Source organism: Mustela nigripes, chromosome 1 (assembly GCF_022355385.1).
Source record: "Mustela nigripes isolate SB6536 chromosome 1, MUSNIG.SB6536, whole genome shotgun sequence".
Lineage (NCBI taxonomy): Eukaryota > Metazoa > Chordata > Mammalia > Carnivora > Mustelidae > Mustela > Mustela nigripes.
In genome coordinates this window covers 206,341,010-206,366,742 of record NC_081557.1, presented here as the reverse complement: position 1 = coordinate 206,366,742, position 25,733 = coordinate 206,341,010, and the positions used below count along the sequence as shown (strand labels likewise).

Genomic DNA, 25,733 nt, shown 5'->3' with positions numbered 1-25,733 from the left:
CAGGGCCATTATCCCTCCATCATTTCATACACTAGGGAATGGAAGCCCTATGAAGGTCAGTGAGCTCCTCAAAGTCATACTGTGAGGTTTCGTCAAAGGCTTGACCTCAACTTTTTATTTTATTTACTTTTAGTTAATTTTATTTTTTAAGGGTTTACGTATTTACATAATCTCTACCCCCAATGTGGGGCTCGAAATCATGATCCCGAGATCAAGAGTTCCATACTCCTCCGACTGAGTCAGCCAGGAGCCCCTTGATCTCAGCTCTTCAGATGCTGGAATGGCATTTACCACCCCTGAAGGGAATGCAGGTCCACTGAGAGGAGAGGTGGCAGGAGGGCTCCTGGGGAGAGTAAGGGAAAAAGCCAAGAAGAACGGGTTCATTTGACTGCTTTGACTGGCAGCATCTGAACTGAGATGAGCAGTCAGAATCCTGAATGAGGGTGTTGGGCCTGTGGGGAGGAACTGGGGGAGCTTCTCTGGGATTTTTATCTGGGCTTCATTCATCTAAAAGCTGACTCAGGAAGGACTTTAATGGAATTGTGTTGCATAGCAGCGAGAGCAGGGCTGCAATCAAATCCTGGTGCTTGCCACTTAGTACCAGCGTGGCAGGAGGCGAGCCACCTAACCTGCCACTTAAGTCACAACATGGCTAGGGGCAAGCCACCTAACCTGCCACTTAAGGAGCCGTGTGGCTAGGGATGAGCCACTGACCTGTCCACAGTCCTCCAAGTCTCTAACTGCAAATGGGAATTACCTCCCCCTGCCAACTGGCTATGTTGGGGTTGGGACAATGTGAGTTGAGCACTTGGCAGACAGCTGAGGTCAATACAGGAACAGGTAATGTGAGTGCTGGGTGGCAGCTGAGATTGGTATGTTTCTTTTCATTTTTAAAATCAGACTTTTTTTTTTTTTAAGAGCAGTTTTAGGTTCCCAGCAAAACTGAACAGAAAGTACAGAGACTTCCTGTATCCCTCCTGCCCTGCCCCCCTCCACATAACCTCCCCACTTTTATTAAAGTTGGCTTCGGTGAAATTTTGTTTCCAAAGTTCAGAGGAAAAAAAACAAATGGGAGGATGCTTTTGAAATCTTCCTGCCTAAATCCCTTGCTGTGCAGAAGGGGAAACTGAGTCCCCGAGAGGGAGATCACAGACATGCCCAAGGTCAGAAAGCGGGGGAGCCCTGGCTGCTGTCATCTACCAGCGTGCTGTGCAGTATCCTGGACTCGTGAATGTGGTTACAAAACCACTGCCCTAGCTGGCATCAGCCCGGATCCTTGCTGGCATTCAGAACATTCAGGTCAGAGGGCTCTGGGAGTTGCCATATGTTCGCTCTCACAGCCTCATCCTCCTGCAGGGGTCAAAGAGCTGCAGGAGGGGGTCCTGGGCTGGAGAGCTGAAATGAAGGATCCTGGCAAATGCTGAGACCAAGATGCTTTCTCTTTAGAAAATCCTTAGGCGGAACTCCTCCATTCCCACCCCAGTTATGCCCTAATGCCAGAGTCCTCTGGCCTCCTTTTGTTCCCTGAGGCTCACTGCTCTCCAGCCCTCTTTATTTCAGGTTGAATTCTTCTGATCACTACTCAAGAGCTTTAAAGAAGGTCTCGGGCAGGGTGGCCCAGTAGAGTGAAGGGTTCATGTTTGAGATGCTGTTCCCAGTTGCTCACATGAGTAAGCGGGGTTGTTTTCTCTCCATGTAGACACTCAGACTTCATTCCACATGGCCATTTAGTCATTCACCCACAAACTGACAGGTCTCAGGATGGGTTGGTGACCACCACAGACAAGAGGACAGCTCTTCTGGGATACAGGTCTTGGGGTTGGGGGGGAAGCTGAGTTTAATGGCCAAACATACAACCAAGATAATTGCTTATACTGACAAAAATGATGAATAAAAAAACCAAAAGAGGGTGATTGCCTCATGACTGGGAAGGCAGGCCATTCCAAATTGGGGATCAGGAAGGTGTCTCTGAATGTATGACCTTATAGCTGAACCCTGAACAGGAAGGAGCCAGCTATGCAAAGACATGGGAAGAGAAGATTCAGCAAGTGCAAAGGCCCTGAGGTTGGAGTCAGCCAAACATTCTAGGACTTTTGTCAAAACAACCAATCTGAAGGGCATGGAGCTATTTTGTTAAGGAAACACAGAAACCAAGATACTTTCATTCTCTAATCTGTAATCTTCCCCTACCATTCTAAATCTTACTAATCCTAGTTACTGCCTGCTCAGTTTCAATACTTCGCCTCTAAGAAGCCTTCTGATTTCACTGCTTTATGGTTTAGAGAATCTGGTCTGTGGCAACATGAGAAAAATAAGGCCAGTAAACTCTGAATGTCTGTTTGTGTGCCGGTGTGTGTGTGTGTGTATAGCTATAACATTGCCTACTGTGTTTCCTTCTGAGAATATCTGAGATACATTGTTACTATTTTTTTATTTTTCACTGCTCATAAATTCTTTCACAAAATGAGTGTAGATGACAGCAATACTAGCAATGTAACATGTTGGTCACTCTGGTTCTGGGAGATTTCATCTGTTTGTGAAATCCCAGGTTTGGGGGCACCTGGCAGCTAGACTTCCAAACTCCTTTACTTGCTTCTGTTCTGCTCAGACCACCCTGGCTTTCCCAAACCCTTTCATCCTCTCCCTCCAGTTTTAAAGTGAGCTTCAAGAGGGCAGGGCCACCTCTGCCTGTCATGGAGCCAAACCCAGCACAGGCACTGAGAATGTGTTGACTGAATGAACACCCTGACTTGTGATGGGGTACGTTCAACCCAGAGGAACTTCATAAAATAAAATTGCCAGAAGCTGATGAGAAAGAGCTGCCCAAGGGAAGACCCCAGACTCCAGAGCCAGAGCCTGGATGCTAACTCTGCCTCCTCCAAGACCCAGTGTAGTTCGGGGGAGTCAGGAACCTCCCCCCTCCCCCGGCTAGCAGCAAGGCTTAGAACAATCACTTTCTTTGAGCCTCAGTTTCCTGACCTGTGATATGGCAGATAATATTCAGGATTCTTCTGAAGAGCAAAAGAAACGTTTGCAGAAAACCACTTTGTAGGTAGCATGTAAATGATAGTTCTCCATGGTCGTCCCTCCAACAGTCCTCTCCGTACCCAGCTGGACCCTTCCCAGTCTGTACGTCTGCTTCTCAGGAGCCTGTGAACTGGTTGCCTTTCAAGTTCTCAACAGTAAAGCCCAGCGCCTGGCACCTGGTGGGTGCTCAATAAATACATCAACGGAACAATGACCCCAGGTAGGGCACTGCCCCTCTGGACAGGTTTCCTCTTTGTAAGTAGCTAATCTCCTGGGCTTCATCCCCTCTGGTGCCAATCATCCTTAGTTATTTGCTTTTTAAGGACAGGACTAGGAATCACATTTAAGGAAGGTGGGTGTGAAGAGAGACGTTGATTAAAAGGTTAGTGCACATTTTTGGTTCCCACTTCCGAATGTTCCAGAATTTATTTTTGCCTACTTAATAAAAAGAGCCATGTCACATTTCTTTAGCTTGTCTTCTGGGATTCTTTAAAAAAAAAAAAAAAAAATTAAAGTCTTTATTTTATACCGCCCACTCCAGCCATCCCAGGACGCGGGTAGGAGGGGGCGCAGACAGGTGGAGCCTGCACCCGGAAAGGCGGGGGCTGTACCGGGCCGCGGGAGTGGCGGTGCAGGGCGAGTCGCGCGGCCCCGATGGTGTCTGGGGTCTGGGGAGGGGCAGCCGCGGAGCTGAGGGGCTCTCGCCCGATGCAGCCCCACGCGCCCCTCCGCAGGGGGCGTTTCCCCTCCGACGGCCCTCACGTGGGGTGGGCTCCCACCCGCAGCCCTGCACCTCCCGGCGGCCCCCAGCACTCACGCCCCGCCCAGTGGCTCCGCCAGGCCCCGGGCCCCTGAGCGGCCCGCCCAAGGGGCCCGCCGGCTGTGGGGGCGGGGCCGGGCGGTCGAAGGGGCGGGGCCGGGCGGGGCGGGCGGGCGCTGATGTAATCCGGCGGCTGGGCGGAAGGATATGGAGCGCGCCCGGCTGGCGGGGCGCTGAGGCCAGTTGCCGGGTAACGGAGCGGAGCGGCCGCGGCGCGCCGCCTCCCGCCCTCCGCCGAGTGGCGCCGGAGCCGCCGCCGCTTTACGTAAGGCGCAGGCCAGGGCCGCCGGCGCTCGGCAGCCGCTCGGAGCCCTCGCCGCGAGAGGAGGCGCCCCCGCCGGCCGCCGCGCCGCCCAGCCGCTCGGCAGGTACCGCGGGCCGGGGTCGGGGCGGGTGGGCGCGGGCCGGGGCGGCCGCCGGCGCGGAGGGGCCCGGGGCCGGCCTGAGGGAGGCCGGACTGCCCCGACGGGCCTGGGGGCTCCGCGAGAACCCCGGCCGGGCCCGGGGCGTGCGGCGGGGCCCGGAGGCCCCAGTCCCGGCCGCTGCGGCTGCGCTCCGCGCCGGGCGCGCCGGGGCCGGACGATGAGTCCGCACAATGGGCTGGTGCAGCCGCGCGGGGAGCGGCTCGCGGCGGGGAGGCGAGGCGGGGCGCGGGACCCGGGGGCGGCGGGGCTGGCGGCGGGTCTCTCCAGCGGCCGGCGGGTGGGCGCCCCGTGCATTGCCCTCGGCCGCGCGTGCCTCCGCCCCTCCCCTCCAGCATTGTCCTTTGGGGGCCCGGGCGGGGAGTCCGCCGGCGGGGGAGGGGCCGCGCGGGGCGGGGCGGGCGCTGAGTGACGGGCGCGCGGGCCTGTGGCGCGGGGCGGGCGGGGCGCGGGGTCCGGCGAAGGTTACGGCCGCGGGCGAGAGCTGCGGGCCGGCAGAGTCGCCGGCGCCGGCGGGATGCGGGAATCGCGGGGCCGCGGCGGGCTCGCGGAGCTCCCCGCATCCCCCGGCCCGGGATTCGGGGCCGTCGCGTGCGAAGGGCCGCCTGCCGCCCGAGGGGGTAGCGTGCCGCGGGCAATGCGCTGGTGACAGGCCCGCCGGGCTCCCCGGGACGAGACCCCTGCCCCCCGCCCCGCCCCGCCCAGGTCGTGGCCGAACCCAGTTTTGGTTTCTCAGTTTGGGGCCTCTGGGCGAGGTGTAGAGACTTAATCTAGAAGAAGGTGTAGGAGATTAGGCGGGGAGGGGACGTGCGGTTCCTTGGGATCATTTAATTGTGATTCCTGCTAGTAATGAGCTGGGTGGGATGCTTGGATTCATTGTCCCAAGTTTCTAAGAATGGGTTTTACATCTTTGGGCCTTTGCTTTTTTAAAAAAAGAAAAGAAAAAAAGACAACCCGGTGGTAGAAGATGGGTGAAGGGGTGCGGGCAGGCAGTTTTGTTAATAGGAGGTGATGTTGTGGATAAAACTAAACAATCAGATCCCCAAGCTAGATTTCTCCTATGCAGTCCGAGACCCATGCCAGAATTCCTGGACCGTTTCATAGACTATGCACTTAAAGCGGGGGAAATCTACCAGTCTGCATCCTGAAGGTCAAATATTCTGTCATTGGTTGTTTTGGATGGATCCATTCTTAAATGGGTCTCAAAATCCTTTTTATGCCTTTTCTTTGTGACAAAAACTATTTCCAAAATTGTGCCTTTGCCTACCTTTAGGTAAGCTCTTTGTAACCATGCCTAATTGTATATACTAGATTGAATTGCTGTATGTGCTAAATAATGAATTTTTAATTATTTCAAAAGTAGTTTACTTCTTGAGTTTGGGCACATGGATCAGTTTTCATGTTTGTTTGTTTGGCCACTGGAACATTCAGTGGAGGGGAGATTACTACTCTTAAGTATTTAAATCCATAGGAAGTGGAATTAGAGGGATTCTTGCTTTTTAAAGAATAGTACGAGTCTTTAACATGGCAAAAACAAGAAGCAAATCTGTAATAATTTTAATGGTAATTAGCTTATTTGTTGCACAAGCTGCCAACATTTCAGAAAATTATGGATTTTTAGCATTTCTCTAATGATATACCTTTACTTTTGCTTCGGAAGCAGTAGGATTGTTTTTTTATTTTGCATAGTGTGCTTGCCTTTTCTCCCTGTTTTAGCAGCATTGGATTTGGAGCAGTTAATGGCCTCTGAGCCAGTTTTCTGGTCTGTAATACGGAAGGAATGATGATACCTGTCCCACAGGGTGCTTGGGGTGATCAGGTGAGGGGAGATGTGAAGTAATTCTGTCAAAAGCCCTCTGCTTTTAAAATACAAGATTAGTTAGTGCTAGTTTGTAAAGCCACAGATTCCTCTCTTGGCTGATGCTCTCTTTAGATTCCTCTCCACCCCTTCCTGTGCACTCTCTGCCTGGCTGCCAGAGTCCTCTCTCCTAAACACAGATCACATCTTGCCAGTCTTTGGCTCAGAGAGCTAAGACTGCCTGTTGTTTGGAGCCTGGAGTCAGATACACGAGCATCACATTCAGGGCCCCTCATTCTGGCCCGAATCATCTCTGAACTTTACCTGACCGCTCTGTCACCTTTCTACACTGTCACCGAATGGAACTATGCTCCATTCTCTAAGTGTGCCCCGCTACCTCCTTCTTTGCTTATGTCCTTTTCTCTGATTGCAGTGCTCTCACTCCCGCCCTCTCCCATTTTTAAAAGTTCACACCCCATTTTATGTGCTCTGGAGCCCTTTAGAAACCCTGTGAATGTGAATTATTCACTGCTGCAGTCATAACCCTCTCTTTTGCTTTCATCATTGCCTGTATCACTTTACATTGCGTATGTGAAACTCTGGCTGTGATGGCCATACCATTATTTTGCCCCCAGCACCTTGCCTCAGGTGCTTTAACACATAACACAAAAGTGTTCAAATGTTTGCTAAATAAAGTCAAAGTCTGTCATTCTCCTTATGTAGTATATTATTATTACTAAGTATTTTAAAAACAAACATAAGAGTACCAGCCACAATGTTCAAAATAGTTTTATTACATTGAAGGTATTTAATACTTACAATATTTCTTTTCCATTATGTTTGATCTCTCACATAATACCAGGTGGGATTTTTATAGAAACTAGAAACAACCACCTTTCTCTTCTGTGTCTGAACTTCAGGGTCCATGAGCCTGCACTGCTGACTGGGAAGTGAGTCCCTTTGTTGGGTAGAGGGAACGAGAGCACAAGCTTTAAAATATTTCTTAAGATTTTATTTTTATTTATTTGAGATAGAGAGAGCGTGTGTGCACAGGAGTGGGGAGACAGAAGCAGATTTCCGGCTGAGCAGGGAGCCTGATGTGGGACCCTGAGACCATGACCTGAGCCTAAGGCAAACGCTTAACCATCTGAGCCACCCAGGCGCCCCAGAATATTTCTTACCTTTGAGATAAAATTGCACTCCCAGCAGATTAAAGCTCTTTTTTTTTTTTTTTAAGATTTTATTTATTTATTTGACAGAGATCACAAGCAGGCAGAGAGGCAGGCAGAGAGAGAGGAGGAAGCAGGCGCCCTGTTGAGCAGAGAGCCCGATGCGGATGCAGGATCCCAGGACTCTGGGATCATGACCTGACCCAAAGTCAGAGGCTTTAAACCACTGAGCCACCCAGGCCTCCCTAAAGCTCCTTTTTAAAGCATTTTTTGTTTAAAACGCCCTTTTTTTTTTTTTGGACATTTGTTACAATATAAAAAGTAACTTGGTTTTTGGGAAGGTTATTTAAAGAACGTAAGGGGACACCTGGGTGGCTCAGTCGGTTGAGTGTCTGCCTTTGGCTCAGGTCCTGATCCTGGCCGGGATCCTGGGATTGAGTCCCACACCTGGCTCCTTGCTTAGCGGGGAGCCTGCTTCTCCCTCTGCCTGCTGCTCCTCCTATTTGTGCATTCTTTCTTTTTGACAAGTAAATAAATAAAATCTTTAAAATAAATAAATAATTGATTAATTAAATAAAATAAAGAACATTAGGCCTGGGTTTGCAAGACTCGGGTTGGTGTCTTGGCTCCTCTTTTGCCCCTGTGTCAGCTTGGGCAAGTCAGTTAAATCTGTCTTGGACCTCAGTGTCTTTATTCTGTGAAATGAGAGCAGTCTTGTCTGTGCTATTTTTGCTCTGCAGCGTCACTTAAAGTGGCTATACTTTGTGTGTGGCATGTCCTTGTTCAGATAGAAGCTTATAGGATGCCTTTGCCACACATTTGTCTCCCTCATTACTATTCCCAGGCTGGAAACTTGGGTTTTTAGGAGGTCCACCCCCCATGTCTCTTTTCCATCAGCGTTTTTCTCAGCAGTTCCCCTAGTGAGCCCTTCCAGTACTCCTGTAGATTGTTACTGTAGGCCTGCTGATGGCCTCCCTTTCTCTGGTCTCCCTGGTCTTCCTGTGTTCTGTTGCCAGAATTGCACAGTGGGTAGATCAGATCCCATCATCCCCGTCTCCAGTGTGCGCTGCAGACGTTCTCAGCACAACCTCCCCCCCCCCCCCACCGCCATTCTGCTGCACCTGAGATATGGCCTAGTTCTGTTGGTAGGCTTACTTCTACAAAGATTTTCTCCTTAGAGACACTACCACCAGTCGGGTCTTAGTGGTAAAGAAATCACTGTAAGACCAGCGCCACCTAGTCTCCTAGAACTCTCAGCCCTGTCTCTACTGCCCCTCTCTCACCACCTCCACCTCGTGTTTCAGCCTAGGCTTCTGGCCACTTTTGTGCTTGTTTTGTCCAGTTCCTTTACTCTGGAACATCCTTTGTGCCTTTCTCTTCCTATCAAAATCCTTAATACTGGGAGCTTGGCTTAAATGCTTCTGCTTCCATGAAAGAAACTTCTTTCTGGGTTGTCAGAGTTAACTCGTTATCATTCTTCTCCCACACAGTGCTTGACTGATGCCCCCACTCAGTTATTTTACCTTATGACATTTTAGTGTAGTCTTTACGTGGAGGTCTTTCCTAGATTATAAACTTCTTGAGGGAAGACCGGAAACCTTACCCACTGCTTGATTTTTTCTACTGTGCAGTGTGGTCTTTTATGTAGTACTTATTAAATACTTGAGGGAATCAAGTCAGCCATCCTGCAGTCTCTGATTTCAGCAGAGGGGAAGCAGGGTTGGAATGGTTCTCGGTGAGAGCTTCATGCATGCCCATGATGCAGAACAGGGCCAGCACATAATAAATGCTTGGTAAGCAGCAGCTGTTAGCCAGTACTTTAAGCAGGTGTAGAAGACACTAGTGGTTGGCTAAGTTGATAGATTGTATGTGCTGGTTTACTGTAACAATGTTCACAGATTGTTCCTGGGGCATCCTTCTAAGTGTGTGTGTAAAGAAAAAGTTCTCTGGGTTTTCCACCTACAATCCTGTTCTTTATTAGTTTGATACCAAGCAGAGAAGTGAGTACTTCATTGGAGAGGGCTCTTGCATGAGCACATTAGTGACAGTGGTCCTAAATTATTCTGAGGACAGGCAGACCAGACCTATCTGTAGATGAACCAGATTTTTTGCTTGTGGCTTAAGAAAGTCAGTGGAAATGGGAATTGTCAAATTTCACACTATGTTATTTTTCAGTAAAGCAAATGTTTTCATTTTAATCTTATATGTCTTGTAACTATTAAGTGATAGAATCTCTCTATTTAGAATTTGGAGGACTGTTAAAATTCTGATTTTGGTATTGCTTCCAAAGCATTCTGGGTCACTAGGCTTTCCACATAGCTCTTTGTCTCTTCCTTTGTCTGGTCATCACTGTTACCCCTGGCTGGAGAGGGAGAAACTAGGTAAGGAAAACCAGCTATAATTTCGAAACTTTTTTTTTTCTTTTGAGATTTTATTTATTTATTTGAGAGAGAGACAGTGAGAGAGAACATGAGCGAGGAGAAGGTCAGAGGGAGAAGCAGACTCCTCATGGAGCTGGGAGCCCGATGCAGGACTCGATCTCGGGACTCCAGGATCATGACCTGAGCCGAAGGCAGTCGTCCAACCAACTGAGCCACCCAGGCGCCCCTCGAAACTTTTTTCTTAAAGATTTTTTTTTTTTTTTAAATTTTTGAGACAGAGCGAGCGAGCACATGTGCACAAGCATGGGGGAGGGGCAAGGGAGAGGGAGAAGCTGACTCCCCACTGAGCAGGGAGCCTGATATGGGGCTCAGTCCCAGAACCCTGGGATCATGACCTGAGCCAAAGGCAGATGCTTAACCAACTAAGCCACCCAGGTGCCCCAATTTTGAAACTTTTTTTTTTTTTAAGATTTTATTTATTTATTTGACAGAAAGCACGAGAGTGGGGAGGGTCAGAGAGAGAAGTGGACTGTCCACCTAGCAGGGAGCCTGCCAGGGGATTCCGGGATCATGACCCACGCTGAAGGTGGATGCTTAACCGGTGTCCCGGAAATCTATATATTCCTAATAAATCTCTCTTAAAACTTGCCTGAAAGAATTGTGGATGATAGGGCTATCCCAGTGGATGAACTAGTGTCTGTATTAGATATAATGGCAGTAAGACAGTAGTTTAATCATTACAGTATGCCTGAGAATGTGCTGCTTTTGTTTATAGTTAGAAGTGGGAGTTCTGTGAATACAGGCACTGTAGGTGTGTGTTTGTGTGTGCATGTGCATACATTTGCTCCTCTCGTGACTGGAAGCGAGCTGGGCACTGTCTGCAGTCTTCATGGTACCTGACACAGGGGAGTGGTTGCTCAGGACAGAGTGAAATGAGCCCATTATCTGTGGAGAAAAAATTCATGGAGCTAAATAAGTATCAGGAAATGTGGCTTAGTGCATTTTCAGACTTCATTTTTTGGTGATGCGGTTATTACCCTAGTTAATATAGGGAGGTGGAAGGTGAGGAGGGACTTCTTTTCCTTTTCAGCCAGGAGCTACTTTCTAGCTCAGTTCCATTTTCCAGAGTACCTTTGGAATCTTAATAGCCAGTACAGAGCTGTTTAAAAAATTGTTGGCCCAGTTTGGGGATTTATTCAAACCCTTAATTTAATTTATTTATTCAGTCACTAGCTTTTTCTTAGGTGTCTGATTAACATTTTGTTTCTTAGCATCTTCTGTGAAGATTTTAGTGGAGAGAAAGCTGAAATAGAATAGATGCTTTTTAAAAAATTAAAAAAAATTTTTTTAATAAACATATAATGTATTTTTAGTCCCGGGGTACAGGTGTGTGAATCGCCAGGTTTACACACTTCATAGCAATCACCATAGCACATACTCTCCCCAATGTCCATAACTCTACCATCCTCTCCTGACCTCCCTCCCCCCAGCAACCCTCAGTTTGTTTTGTGAGATTAAGAGTCTCTTACAGTTTGTCTCCCTCCTGATCCCATCTTGTTTCATTTATTATTTTCCTACCCCTCAAACCCCCCACGTTGCATCTCCACTTCCTCATATCAGGGAGATCATAAGATAGTTGTCTTTCTCCAATTGACTTATTTCACTAAGCATAATACCCTCTAGTTCCAACCGTGTCATTGCAAACGGCAAGATTTCATTTCTTTTGATGGCTGCATAGTATTCCAGTGTGTGTGTGTGTGTGTGTGTGTGAGTGTGTATACCATATCTTCTTTATCCATTCATCTGTTAATGGACATCTAGGTTCTTTCCATAGTTTGGCTATTAGAATAGATGCTTTTGGGGTGCCTGGGTGGCTCAGTGGGTTAAAGCCTCTGCCTTCGGTTCAGGTTGTGATCCCAGGGTCTTGGGATCGAGCCCCACATAGGGCTCTCTGCAAAGCAGGGAGCCTGCTTCCCTTTCTCTCTCTGCCTGCCTCTCTGCCTACTTGTGTCTCTGGCCGTCAAATAAATAAATAAATAAAATCTTAAAAAAAAAAAAAAAGAATAGACGCTTTTTTGATTCTTTTTTTGGTGGTGGTTATTTGCCACTGCTTTATTTGGTTACCACCATAGATAATTGAGTATTGATTGCATTTTTATTTTTTACTTTTTTTGCTGGTACCAGCAAAGGAGTTTCTTGTTTTTATAAATTTAAAAGCTTTATTTAAAACTGTTAAAGTAGGAGTGCATGGCTGGCTCAGTCATGAGCCAGCACGACTCTTGGTCGTGCAGCTTGAGTTCAAGCCCCATGTTGGGTGTGGAGATTACTTAAGTGAATAAATATTTTTGAAAAATTAAAAAACTGTTGAAGTATATTTTGTATGATTCATCAAAACATTGTTCTAAAACAGCAGCAGATTATAAGATGAAAAGTAAGACTCCTTTCATGCTCCTACCCCTCCTGTACTCATCCTGTACTGAAGAAAACATTGATAAGTTTCTTGGGTATCCTAGGCAAAAAAATAAGCCAATGTTTCTAAAAAATGGGGGTCCTTGTCGAGAATGTGTCATGTTTAAGCAAACCTTGAACTTTGTTTGGGGTGCTCTCCAAATCCCCACACACAGGTCTTTATGTTCACGTCTGATTCACTGTGGCTTTTTTATGTGCCTAGTATTCCATTGTATGAAGGTGCCAGAATTTACTGAGCTAGTTGATGGGGTGGGCTTCTGTGTCGCTGAATACTTTTTTTTTTAAAAAAGATTTTATTTATTTGACACAGAGAGATCACAAGTAGGCAGAGAGGCAGGCAGCGGGGAGGGGGAAGCAGGCTCCCTGATGAGCAGAAAGACCCGATGCGGGGCTGGATCCCAAGACTCCGAGATCATGACCTGAGTGGAAGGCAGAGGCTTAACTCACTGAGCCACCCAGACACCCTGAACACTTTTTTTTTTTTTTTTAAAGATTTTATTTATTTGTCAGGGAGAGAGTGAGAGCAAGAGAGTACAAGCTGGGGGAGCTGCAGGCACAGGGGGAAGCAGGCTCCCCGCTGAGCAGGGAGACTGATGCAGGACTTGATCCCAGGATCCTGGGATCATGACTTGGGCTGAAGGCAGATGCTTAACTGACTGAGACAGGTGTCCCTGAACATATTTTTTTTAAGGAATTTAAAAAATATATATTTATTTGTCAGAGAGCACACAGAGGGGGAGCTGCCTTGATGCTTAATAATTTTGATCAAGGGGCCTACATTTTCACTTTGCACTGGACCCTGCCAATTATGTCAGTCTCATAAAGACTTTTTTTTTAAAATGGGGATGTGTGTGTGTCAAGGGGGAGGAGAGGAAGAGAGAGAGAATCTTTTTTTTTTTTTTTTTTTTTAATAAAGACTTCTATTTATTTGACAGAGAGATAGCACAAGTAGAGCGGCAGGGAGAGGAAGAAACAGGCACTCTGTTGAGCAGGGAGTCCAATGCAGGGCTTGATCCCAAGACCCTGGGATCATGACCTGAGCTGAAGGCAAATGCTTACTTAACGGGCTGAGCCACCTGGGTGCCCCAGGGAGAGAGAATCTTAAGCAGGTTCCACAACCATTGTGGAGCCGGACACAGGGCTTGATCGCACAACCCTGAGATCATGACCTGAACTGAATCAAGAGTGAGATGCTTAGCCAGCTGACCCCGCCCCCCTACCCTGTGCCCTAGTCCAGTAAACATTATTTAAAAGAAGCATTCCTCATCCTCATGCCTCCTTATGCTGCTACCTCTGAGTGACTACCACTAACAATTTGGTTACCAACTTGGAGACTTTCTGGAATGCCTTATATAAATGCACCTACAGCATTCTTAAGTGTTCTTAAAAACTACTAATTAAGACTATGTGAGCTCAGTGTGTATTTTGTTGAAAAACCTCTAATCTAGAATGCTACAAACTGAAAAAGTCTTTAAAGGAGCTGTAAAAACAGCAGTAGGAAGTTGGTACTGAACTGCAGTTTTTAGATTTTGTATTGGTTTGTTTTTTTAAGGTGTGCTTTACTTGAAGCTTTAGGGAAACAGTTTAAGTTTCAGACCTATCCCTGGGATTTCATTTTCTGAAATCTAGTAAAATGAATCCTAAGCCCATCACAGGCAAGTCAGGAATGAAAATAAAATTGAACCATCAGTCAGGCTCAGTTGAACAGAGCACCATTAGTGGGTATGTAGGATTATTTGGGGCTTTATTTACTTAAAAACTGGGCACCGTGAGGACTCTGAATGTGCAGCAGCGGGTGGCTGTGGGTCTGCTGGGCCCTGCAGCAGGTTCTCCTGAGGGCCCCTGCTCCCTGTGCACCCGCAGCCCTGTTCTGTCCTGACAATATGAGTAAGCGAATGGGTACAACTGTCAAGCAACAGCTCCTGCTAAGAGGAAAAATAAAGTGGGAGACGGGGGTCGTGTTGTATAGGGCAGACAAGGAAGGGCTCTCTGCTCAGATGCCACTTGAGCTGAGAAACGAAGGAAGTAAGGGGGAAAGATAGGAGCTCTCTGAGGAGCTGAGCATCGTCCAGAGGGAGAGCAGAACAGGCGAAGGACCTTGCTTCTGGATGTGTTAGGAAGGGAGGACTAGGGATTTGCTGGTGGGTTAGGTATGGGATTTGAGAGGAGGATGAGGGGTCTGGATGATGCCAAAGCTTTTGCCTTGAGCAGTGGAAACAGGAGGTCACCTTGGCTGACATTGGTAAGGTCTCAGCAAGGTTGTTGGTGGTGAGAATTCAGTTTTTGTGGGTTTTTTTTTTTTTTTAATGACCTATTATAAGTTGAGAAGCCAGTTAGACACCTAACTGTCTTGTAGCTTGATGGCTCTAGAATTCCTGGATTCTTGAGAGAAAGAGTACAGTTTGGAGTAATTGCTACATAGATGGTATTTAAATTCATAGAACTGGACATCAGTGAGGACTGTGCTGTTCAGTTAGTTAGCCATGAGCCACATAGGGCTTTTGAGTGCTTGAATTGTGGCTAGTTTGATTTGAGATGTGCTGTGTCAAACATACACCAGATTTCCAACACTCAGTGTGGGGGAAGAATATAAAATATCAGTGATGTCTTACTCTGATTATGTTTGGATTGATAATATTGTGAATCTATTGAGTTAAATAAAATATATTACTAAAATTAATTTTACCCGTTTCCTTTTTACTGTGGCTACTGGAAAATTTGAAATTGCATACTGGTGACTTACATCTTGCAGCTGGGTGGTGCTAATGGAGGAAGCGAGTGTTGGTAGGGAAGTCCAAGGACAGTCTGGAGAGCTGGCGGAGGAGGGGAGCTGGAGAAGAGAGGGGGTGATAACAATTGTGGTCTGTGGGCAAGTGAGCCTCACTAAAATTTCCCTAGAACTCGTGGAAAAGAATCAGAGCAGCTAGGCCTGGCCACTGTACGGTCACTGGCTCTTTAGACAGAACAGCTCTCGGAGATAGTCGGGAGGATCAGGATCTTTCCCTTTAACTTCTCTTGTTTTTGGTTTTGTTTTAAAGTGAGTTTCATCCAGACGGGGATGCAGCCTGTTCATTGAGAGCTGTGCTGTAACGTGCCCTTTGCCAAAGAACCACAGTCGGTGCATATGTAAGAGCTTTGACGCAGTTCATGCAGGCAGGTGACTCCTGTGACCCTCAGAACCTCTGTCTCAGGCACCCTCCCACCTGCAGCCTTTGCCTGCTGTGACACCTGTAAGAATGTCTTCCCTTCCTTCTCCTTCCAGACTGCGCAGAGTGTCTGTCAGCACTCACTTAGGCCCCGGGAGTGGGCTCAGCTACCCCCAGGGAGGACTTTGTTATCATCCCTCTTGTTTAGTTCCTTCCGTCAGTGTGATCTCATGCCCAGGCCGCGCCTGCCCTGAGCGCCTCCCAGAGACCAGGAGCTGGGCCCAGGCCGCGCCACTGGCGGGATGTTGCTCTCCACGCTGGGGCTGCATTAATGAGTGTCAGGCAAACATTCCTCCCCTTACACAGTATCTTTGCTGCCCCCGTGTTTTGTGTGCCCATTTCCAAACACAGAAGTGCACATTGAGGAACTGTATTTGTAACCATTTTTCCCCTAGCTATGGGGTTGAAACTGTCATGGAAATGGCAACTCCTCCAGTAGACGTGCCCAAGGCTTGCCAGGGCAGGCAGAGGGGAGCTTCGAGAGGGATTGGGTAGCACCCTGCAGTCCGCCCTTGGCTGAAGTGGGGTCAGAGCTGGTCTCGTTCTCCCTCTGACACAAAGTTTAGGGCTGTCAGCTTCTCAAAGTGTCTCTAGGGCTGTGGGGCTGGTGAACACTCGTGGCCAAACCGAAAGCTTTCATTAAGAAAGATAGGCTTGATGCAAAGTAAAAAGGTTTTGCCATGATCCTTCAGAGCCGTATGACAGCAAGGCTGCAGGTTAGGTGAGGGGTGGATGGTGTGGTGGAAGCAGCAGCAGCTTCCCAGCTGGACCATGGGGGCCCTGGGCTGCACCCATTGCAGGCCCCTGGCTGCATCTGTAAAATACAGAGGTTTGGGTTAGCTCCGTGTTTTTCCATGCTGTGAAAGCCGTGCTTGGCACAGAGCAGGTGCTCAGATGTTTATTGAATGAACAGATAAATAAAAGGATTCTAGGCATGAGGCAGGGGTGGATGGGGAGAGGGGATTTTCGGCACTTCTCGTGCTCCTCACCTGTGCCCCCATAAGCTGTTTCAGGTGTAGTATTGGGATTTGCTTCTTTGAGAGATGTTTGAGCAGCCCTAGGTTAGGTGATGTCTTGGAGTAAAAGTCAGCACGCTCCTGACACTGAGGCCTGCCGGTTTCTTTCTCCTCCTGTCCCATCCCATACACTTTCCAGAAGGCAGGGTCGCAGGAGCAGAAATGGCCTTCAGCCGGGTGTCGGTAGGAAGTGCTGCAGGAGTTTCCCGGGACTGCTGTAAGGAGTGCCACGGTCTGGGCGGTGGATAGAGATCCTTGCAGTTCTGGAGGCTGGGGGTCCGAAAGGCCCGTGTCAAGAGGCTGGGGTCCTGGGGAGGTGCTGTGGAAAGGCCTGTCTGTGCCTCTGTCTCAGGTTCTGGTGTTCCTCAGCTTGTATGCACCTTATTCCTGTCCATCTCTGGATGCACGTGGCCTCCTCCTCGGGTCTCTGTCACCATTTCCCTCCTCTTGTAAGGGCATCAGTCATTGGGTTAGGGGCTGAACAGAGGTAGCTTGACCAGTGTTTAGAAGAGAGTGGAAAGAAGCTACTAGTTGGAAGTGACTCTCATTCCTTGGACTTGGATGAGCATATCCTTGGATCAGCATATCCACGTTCCTAAACCTGGAACGTAGAATTTCCATGGAGTGGAAATGTGGATTCTGGGCCATCGCAGAGCAGATGGATGACATGGGCCATTGAGGATGATTTTTTTGAGCCTGCAATGAAATGACATTCTCCTAGCTTTAAAATTACTAGAGAACATGCCGCCACTGCCCCCCAAATTAAGCTGCTCTGTCACCCCCGCCGTGTCTTGTGGAGTCACCAAATGGTGGTGGCTTCTGATATTTATATACAATTAAGGGGCACTTGAATTTGATGGGGCAGTCAATTCCTTTCTTAGTGTCACAAGGTAGGGTCTTTGGAAAATGGGTTCTCTGGAAAACAGTCATAGGCTGTTCAGCATGCTAATATTGATTAAGAAGGACCCACAGGGGCGGTGCCTGGTAGTGCTGTCAGTTAAATGTCTGAGCACGGTTTGACTCAGGTCATGAGATCAAGCCCCATGTCAAGCTCTGCATTTATGATTCTTTCTCCCTCTGCTCTGTGCCCCCCCCCCCCGCTCCCAGTCACTGGCATGTTCTCTTTCTCTTTCTTTTTCCTTATAAAACATTTTGAAACTTCTTTGTTTCTTTCTCTCTCTTTTTTTTTTTTCTTTTTAAGACTATTTATTTATTTGACAGAGAGACAGAGAGAGAGGGAATACAAGTAGGGGCAGAGGGAGAGGCAGAAGCCGGCTCTCTGGTGACAAGGGAGCCCGACACAGGACTCCATTCCCGGACCCTGAGATCGTGACCTGAGCTGAAGACAGACGCTTAATGACTGAGCCACCCACGTGCCCCATCTTTCTCTCTTAAAAAGGGTCCCTGGAACAATAGCTCAATCTCAAAATTTTGGGACCTATTTCATGTGAATTTAATATTCAATCCTACCTTCCTTTTCCCCCGTTTGAATTTGTCCTGCTTTGATGATTTGAAGGATTCCTGAAGGCAAATCCTTGGTCAGGTGGGACTGCGCACAGAACGTACCTCCTGGACAGACCGAGTTAGGTACAGACCATTGCTGTGCAAGTCCTTCCCTCTGGGGCCGGAAGGACCCTTTGGGTAGCTGTAGGTTATTACTAGACAGTCTGCAGCGGTGAGGAGCTTCACTCTGGGGTTAGCTTAGTCTGCTTTCAGATCCCAGCTCTTCCTCTTACTTGGTGTTTAGAGAAATGAAGTTTCTGTTCTAAGTTTCTGTGTCATCATCTGTACAACGGGAATAATTACGTGTCTACCTCATGGGGTGTTGGAATGCAGTGAGCATGTATGTAGAACCACTTTGGTAGTAAATTCCAGAAACATAATCTGCTTCTGCTGTTGCTGGAGGAAAACCACATTTATGCTATGAGAAAGGAAGTACCTTTAGTTCACTAACTCTAGACACTGGTGACTAGGCAGCTATAGCTACGATCTTAGCAAACTGCAAGTAGAAGGCAGTGTTGCTAGCCGGTAAAGGAGGTCTACAGAAAACCTATGGACAACATCAGTTTTAATGAGGAAGAGTGGACCCATTTCCTGTATAGCCGGGTACAGGACAGAGGACACCCTGCTGAGGCCGCTTCTCTTCATTGTCTCGCCGAGGTGACAGTGGGCCAGCACAGCCAGAGGATGGCCTTGCCCTCTCCAAGGATTGCTGCGCTAGAAACAGAAAATTATTGTCATCTGCAGGTGATGATTCTGTATAAAACCTAGGAGAGTCTGTGGCCTAGCATCTAGGAATAAATGTGTGTGCTGAACATGGACACTTACTTGAAAGATCTAGGGGGAGACCTAGATAAATGGAGAAATGGTCCTTGTTCATAAATGGGAAGACTCCGCAGTATAAAGCTGTCTGTTTTCCTCAAATTGATCTATATATTTAATGTATCTCTAGTTAAAACCCCAGCAGGGTTTCTCACAGAATGTGGTGATAGATCCTAAAATTGTAAGAGTGAACACAGGGCCAGGCACAGAGAAGACACTCCCAAGGAGGAATCTTGACACTTCGTGTAGAAGTCCAGTAGCTCCAGCAGTGCGGTGTAGGCATGGGGGTGGGTGTCCTGAGCACAGAAGAGAGCCCCTGAGAGACGTGTGGTTATGCTGAGCTTGCATCTGGGAGAAAAGTGCGGTTACCAATGGGGATGGAGGGCTGATCCATCAGGGACACGGGCGCAACTGGGTTTCCACATAGGAAAACATGCAGTTAGGGGCCTGCTTCACTAATCCTAGATACAGGTTACTCACAGGTGGATTAAGAATGTGATTGTGTTACTAGATTTTACAAGGTTGCACTGCGGTGACCGAAGCCCCGAATCTCAATGACTTAAGCACCGGACAGTTCTTCGAGGCTCACATCACGCATTGGCAGCTGCCACTTATAGCTATGGTGCCCTTCAGGTGTCCCCTTGTCCTGAGACCCATGCTGAGGAAGCAGTCTCATCTGGGACACGTTCTTCCTTTCATAGCAGAAGAAGCCAGGCCTAATCCCATGTGATCACTTTTAAAGCTGCTTGGACATGGTATAGGCCATGTCCACTGTGATCCACTGGCCGCACCAGTCACAGCGGGCAATGCAGGGACATGTTCTCAGCCTGAGGGAGGCACTGCCAGTCCATCCCATGCGGATGATGGTGGGGACTTGCTGTGGAATGGGATGAATGGAACACAAAGGGTTGGTTGGAAACAATGATTCTCTTTGCTACAATATGAGAAAAACTTGAATACTTTTAGAAGAAAGTACGGACAAGCCTCTTTCTGACCTTGAGGTAGGGAAAGAGGTCTAAGGCCTGTGTTCTCAAACTTTTAAAGTACATGGCGGGGGTGCGGGGGGAAAGGCGTCTTGGTGTCTTGGTTGTTAAGCCGCTGCCTTCCACTCAGGTAATGATCTGCTGGGATCCAGCCCTGGGCTCCCTGCTCCACAGGAAGCCTGCTTCTCCCTCTCCCACTCCCCCAGCTTTTGTTCCCTCTTTCACTGTATCTTTTTCTTTCTCTGTCAAGTAAATAAATAAAATCTTTTTTAAAAAAATAAAGCACATTTGGGAGTGCCTGGGTGGCTCGGTCCATACACATGTGACTCTTGTTCTCAGGGTCATGAATTTAAGTCCCGCTTTGGACCTAGAGCTCACTTAAAGGAAATGAGTACATTTGTCACTTGGGGAACTTGGTAAAACAGAGATTCTGATTCACTGGCTCTGAGCAAGATCTGACAAAGTCTACCACCACAGTGACCATCTCCTCTCTTAAACCCTACCCTCAATTGCTCTTGTAGTAAAGTTCTCAGACCCTTGGGTAGGGGGTGGGGGTGGAGAACTGGTCTGTAGGTAGTGACTTCTGCATAAACTACACAGGTCTTTGACCTTTTCAGTGAGGGGTTGAAACAAGGATCTGTAGCACAACTCCTCCCAAATCACTCCTGTGGTTCTAGTTACTGGTAGCACCTGAAGATGCATCTGGATAAGATTACCCTTATTTATCAAATATTTCTAGGGATTATTACCTTTTTTTCCAGAGGTGTCTGATATCATATTCACCGGAGTGGAGAACTTACTACCAATCCCCGAATTAAATAATTCATGTGATAGAAAGCTTGACCAGAATCTATATGAAAAGTGTAATCAACTTCATATGTAACAGGAGTCACTTGAAAGGTGACTTTGTGTTCAGTGTTTGGATACTTAACCGTTCTTGTTTATATCCTTTTCTCAGCTGTGCATGTATATTGCTGTTGTGTTTGTGAGTGTACATGTCTGCTACTTTTTATTTTATAGTTATCTTTGTAATGTTCATGATTTGAACATATCAGTGAAATTTAAAAAATATTTTAAAAAATATTTTATGTATTTATTTGACAGTGAGACAGCGAGAGAGAGAATACAAGCAGGGGGAATGGGAGGGGAGAAGCAGGCTTCCTGTTAGCAGGGAGCCTGATGTGGGGCTAACATGACCTGAGCAGAAGGCATACAGTTAACCAACTGAGTCACCCAGGCACCATCAGTGAAATTTTAGAGTTTTGACATCTATAGAGCTCTACAGATGGTCATGCCGAGTCTGTTCTTTGAGGAGAAGTGTTTTTTCTTTTTTCTAAGATTTTAAAATTTGGGGGCACCTGGGTGGCTCAGTTGGTTGAGCGTCTGCCTTCAGCTTGTTTTATGGTCTCAGGGTCCTGGGATTGAGCCTCACTTTGGGCTCTCTGCTCAGTAGAGAGCCTGCTTCTCCCTCTCCCTCTGCTGCTCCCCCTGCTTGTGCTTGCTCTCACTCTCTGTCAAATGAATGAATATAATCTTAAAAACACTTTTTTTTTACATTTTAAATTTATATTTATTTGGGGGAGTGGTGGAGAGAGACCAGCAGACTCCTCACCCTGAGCATGGAGCCCAGCATGGAGCTCAGTCTCATGACCCTGAGATCATGACCTGAGCTGAAACCCAGGAGTGGGATGCTTGATGGACTGAACCACCTAGGTGCCCTCAAAAGGTTTTTTGTTTGTTTGTTTAAGATTTATTTAGTTCATTTGAGAGAGTGTGAGCACGAGTGGGAGGGGTGGGGGGAAGGGAGAGAATCCCAAGCAGACTCCCCACTGAGTGTGGAGCCTGATGCAGGACTTGATTCCACAACCTCTAGGTCATAACCTGAGCTGAAACCAAGAGTTGGACACTTAACTGACTGTGCCACTAAAGCACCCTGGGAAGGGTTTTAATTAGTGTAAAATTCCAGCCCCAAATCTTTCACTTTTGTGTCTTACATTGCTGTACATTTTATTTTATTTTATTTTTTGAAACTGTCATTATTGTTAAGGGATCCACTTCTGTGACTGTCATGAAACCAAGGCTGGATTAACAGTCATGAATCCTGGAGGTAACTGCACCTGACTCTGAACTTCCCGGCTGTGAGCACCGTCTTCTCTAACTCAGCTGAAACCCAGGCTCCTGAGCTCTCAACCCCTGCCTCCCTATTCCTGGAAGGTGCTAAAGCCAGCTATGTAGGAGTCTTTCTCAGAGGAGAAGATAAACCCTCTCCTTCGTGTTACGAAGCAGAAACCCCAGACCTCAGGCAGGCTGGGACCTGTGCAGGCTGCTGGGTATTTTAAAGACTTATGTTTATTTTTAGAGAGCGAGGGAGTATGGGCATGGGGGAGGTGGGGAGGGTAGAGGGAAAGCGAGGCCCTAGCAGACTCTGTGCTGAGTGCGGGCTTCGATTTCATGGCCTCAAGGTCATGACCTGAGTGGAAATCAGAAAGTGGATAACTAACCGACTGTGCCACCCGGGTGTCCCGGCCACTGGCTATTTTAAATATATTTTCGATGATATGGCATTGTCTGTAAAGTATTTCTGTTTTAGGTCTTGAGAATTATCAGTGATGGATGGAGAATTTCAGAGATATTAATGCCAGTCCACTTGGCCTCCCAGAGTTAGTGGAGCTTCTCAGCATCTTTCCCAGATTCAGGGATGCCTCAGAGTACACTGAAAATTGGTAGCATTTATAAATTCTTTAGCAGCTGTACGTGACCCCAGCAGATGTTTATGAACGACAGGGGCTTCTCCGTCAGCTTGCCCTTCCACCAGCCCCTGGAGCGTGGCCTCTGCACTGCACTCGGCCTTCCAGTGTTGCAGGGCCACTGGCCAGTTGAGTTCCGTCCTAGTGGTGGCTCTGCCATGAGCATCCTATTACACCTCTGTCTTTAGAGCCACGAAAACCCAACTTGGTGGCTCTGTGCAGTGGAAGTAAACCCAGGATCATTTTAGGGGCTGTAAGCACCCCGACATCTCAGGTGCCTGCTTTGCTGCTAGGCCTGGAGTGTGTGCTGTGGGAAAGTGCTGTGTGTCGAAGGCATTGGACGTAGGCCCAGCTCCTTTAGTGTGGGTATTCCGGGATTGTGAATGAGGACTGAGGCATGCCTGGGGGAAAGGGAGGGATTGGGAACTTTCGATCCCATGGAGTTCTGATTGATTTACTGTATAGCACAATATAATTTATGTGATTTTTATTTTTTAATAAATATTTTTATTTATGTATTTATTTTAAAAGTTTTTATTTATCTATTTGACAGAGAGAGAGAACACCAGTAGGCAGAGCAACAGGCAGAGGGAAAGGGAGAAGCAGGCTCTTGGCTGAGCAGGGAGCCTGACGTGGGGCTCCATCCCACAGGATGGGAGCCAAAGGCTGCCGCTTAACCAACTGAGCCACCCAGGTGGCCCTGTATGATTTTTAAAAGGATAATAAATGTACTTATTTATAATACTTAAAATCTTACTCCTAAATGGTATCTTCAGTTTAACTTTTCAACCCTAGGAAATTAAGGATATGAGGACCCTAGATGGTCTAGGTCTTATACCTTGATCCTTAGGGAAAATGGTAAATCTATTTTAAAAGGTAATTATTTCCCAAAGTGTGTTCTTGGGAACACAGAAGAGATCTGTAATTAAGTGAGTGGAAAACGCTGTCTACCTTGTTTTCTTCCTGGAGGGTCCAGATGCACATTACCTACCATACTAAAAGTTATAATAATAATAAATAAACCTACTTTTGTTTCAGCTCTGGTATTTCCCTAATTCATGCAAGAGGAAGAATTTCTACAGCAAAATAATAAATTTTATATCACCTAGAATAAATACACTTTAGGGGAATTGTAGCAGCTTATACTTTAAATGATGACACTATTCATTTAAATAGTTTCCTAGGGACTATAGGTACATAGTTATCCTCAGAGTCCCAGCTAAAGACTTGAATTAATCTTTGAAGCATGTAATTAATGGGTAAAAAATACAGGTACTTTGAACCCATTCTGAGTTCTCTAATGAATCTCTTTTTGCAAAATCAAAAAATTTTATTCTGATCATTGAAAATTTCTAACTAGTAGGATATGTATCAGATAATCATCTAAAAATTATTATTGAATTAGGTATCTCTTATTGAGAGATACCAAATCTTACCAAAATTTTATTGCTTATTACCCAGTTTTGTTTTGGAGAACTGTAATATGTATCACTTAGCTTATGGCTTTAATTTAGTATTTTTTAAAAATGCATGGTCTTACCAGTGAGCCTCAGAGTTTCAGGCCACTTTTTTCCGCCCACCTACTGAAACTCAGAAGACAGATCACTGTAAATTTGAGATCAGTAGTTGAAAGCTGTAGAGTTTTAAAAAATTTTTTGAAGAGTGTATGTGCAGGGTTGGGGGTAGGTTGAAGGGGTGCGGAGTGAGAGGGAGGGAATCTCGAGGCTCAACTCTGAGCAGGGAACCTAGTGACACAGGGCTCGATCTGACAACCTTGAGATCATGACCTGAGCTGAAATCAAGAGTTGGACGCTTAACAAACTGAGTCCCCGTCCTCCAGGCGCCCCAGGAGCTATAGAATTTTTATGCACAGAGATAGATGTTGGACAAGCAACAGTATCGCTCAGAGAAACTATTTTGATACACCATTGTGATCTAGTATCTTATTTAATAAATGTTTCATCCTTGACTAAACGGTTTTCATCATGGTAGAGCCTCTTGCATTTTCGGAATTCTAAAAATCTGCTTGTTTAGATTTTTGTTTCTAAAAAAGTTGTTTAGTGTTGAAAATTTTTCTTGGAGTTGAAGGTCCATATAGTTTCTCCTAATTGAAATTTCTAAATTTCTGAAATTTAGTTTTATCACTTTCCAGCTGTTTTTAGGATTTCATAATAATGAACTTTGTTTTATTTATTTATTTATTTAAGATTTTTAATTTATTTATTGGACAGAGAGATCACAAATAGGCAGGCAGGCAGAGAGAGAGGAGGAAGCAGGCTCCCCGCTGAGCAGAGAGCCCGATGCAGGGCTCTATCCCAGTACCCTGGATCATGACCTGAGCTGAAGGCAGAGGCCTAACCCACTGAGCCACCCAGGTGCCCCTGAACTTTGTTTTTTAATGTTTGGCTTTTGTTTGGTAGCTGTATTATCGTTTGCAGGAGGATGCTTTCAGATGTCACTGTGTGCACTTACTGTCTGCCCTCTGACCTAAAGGGCTTTCTGCATGGTTTTTCATTCTGTAAAGTGCCTGACGTGTGGTTTGCCCTTTCTAGGGAAAAACGACATTTTTGTAAGTCTCCAGTAAGGACTTTTTTGAAGGTATAAAAGCTGCCATTTTGCAGTCCTGCTAATGAATTTTGGTGTCAATTATTAAGATCTAGATGAGTGATAAATGCTGGTTATTGTAATGGAACTTGCAAAGAGATTTCGGTCTGGGAACATCAGCCTAGCTTTCAAACCAGAAATACTAACAGATGAGAATGAATCATCTAATAACTGGCCTCAGAGTAAAAGTTAGAAATAAAACAATGTTACTTTGCATAAGCAGTTTATCTCCCTCTGGAGGACCCAGGACCCTGAGATCATGACCCGAGCCGAAGGCAGCAGCCCAAACCACTGAGCCACCCAGGCGCCCCAGGACTCTAAGAACTTAAAGGCTGGCCCAGACTTTGGCTTCTGTAAGCGCCAGTAGCACACCAGGGGGAGAGTTTCTCCAGGCTGGACTGAAAAGTTCTTTTCTTTTATTGAGTCTCTTTACACGCATGGTACAGTTCCCATTTGTTTTGCTTTTGGAAGTCTGTCCTGTGCTTCTTATTCTCTGTGCGACCAGATCCTTTCATTTCACCTGTCCTCATTATCTAGCTCTTCTTCCTTTTTCTTATCTTTTCACCTTAGAGATTAACCAGGTCTGTTACGTGTGTGCAATTTAGTAAGACTTTTGCTATTTCCTGTTACTCTGGAGTAATACATTCAGCAATAAGAACAACCCTACGTTCATGAAAAGAATTAATTTTCATTGTCACTGGAGAATATATAGTGGTCAGTATATTTCTGATAGCCTGGCTAGTAAAAATGGAATTTAATCTTTATGCAG

General features: G+C 46.7%; 1 protein-coding gene across 2 annotated transcripts in view; it reads left to right on the top strand.

Annotated features, from left to right (window-relative positions):
• Positions 1-3,964: 3,964 nt before the first annotated feature.
• KIAA0232 (KIAA0232 ortholog) overlaps positions 3,965-25,733 on the top strand; it is an 85,501-nt gene continuing 63,732 nt past the window's right edge. For both annotated transcript variants that reach the window (XM_059380451.1, XM_059380456.1), the window contains exon 1: positions 3,965-4,215. The gene's annotated coding sequence lies outside the window, so the exon portion shown is untranslated. The remainder of the gene's footprint in view (positions 4,216-25,733) is intronic.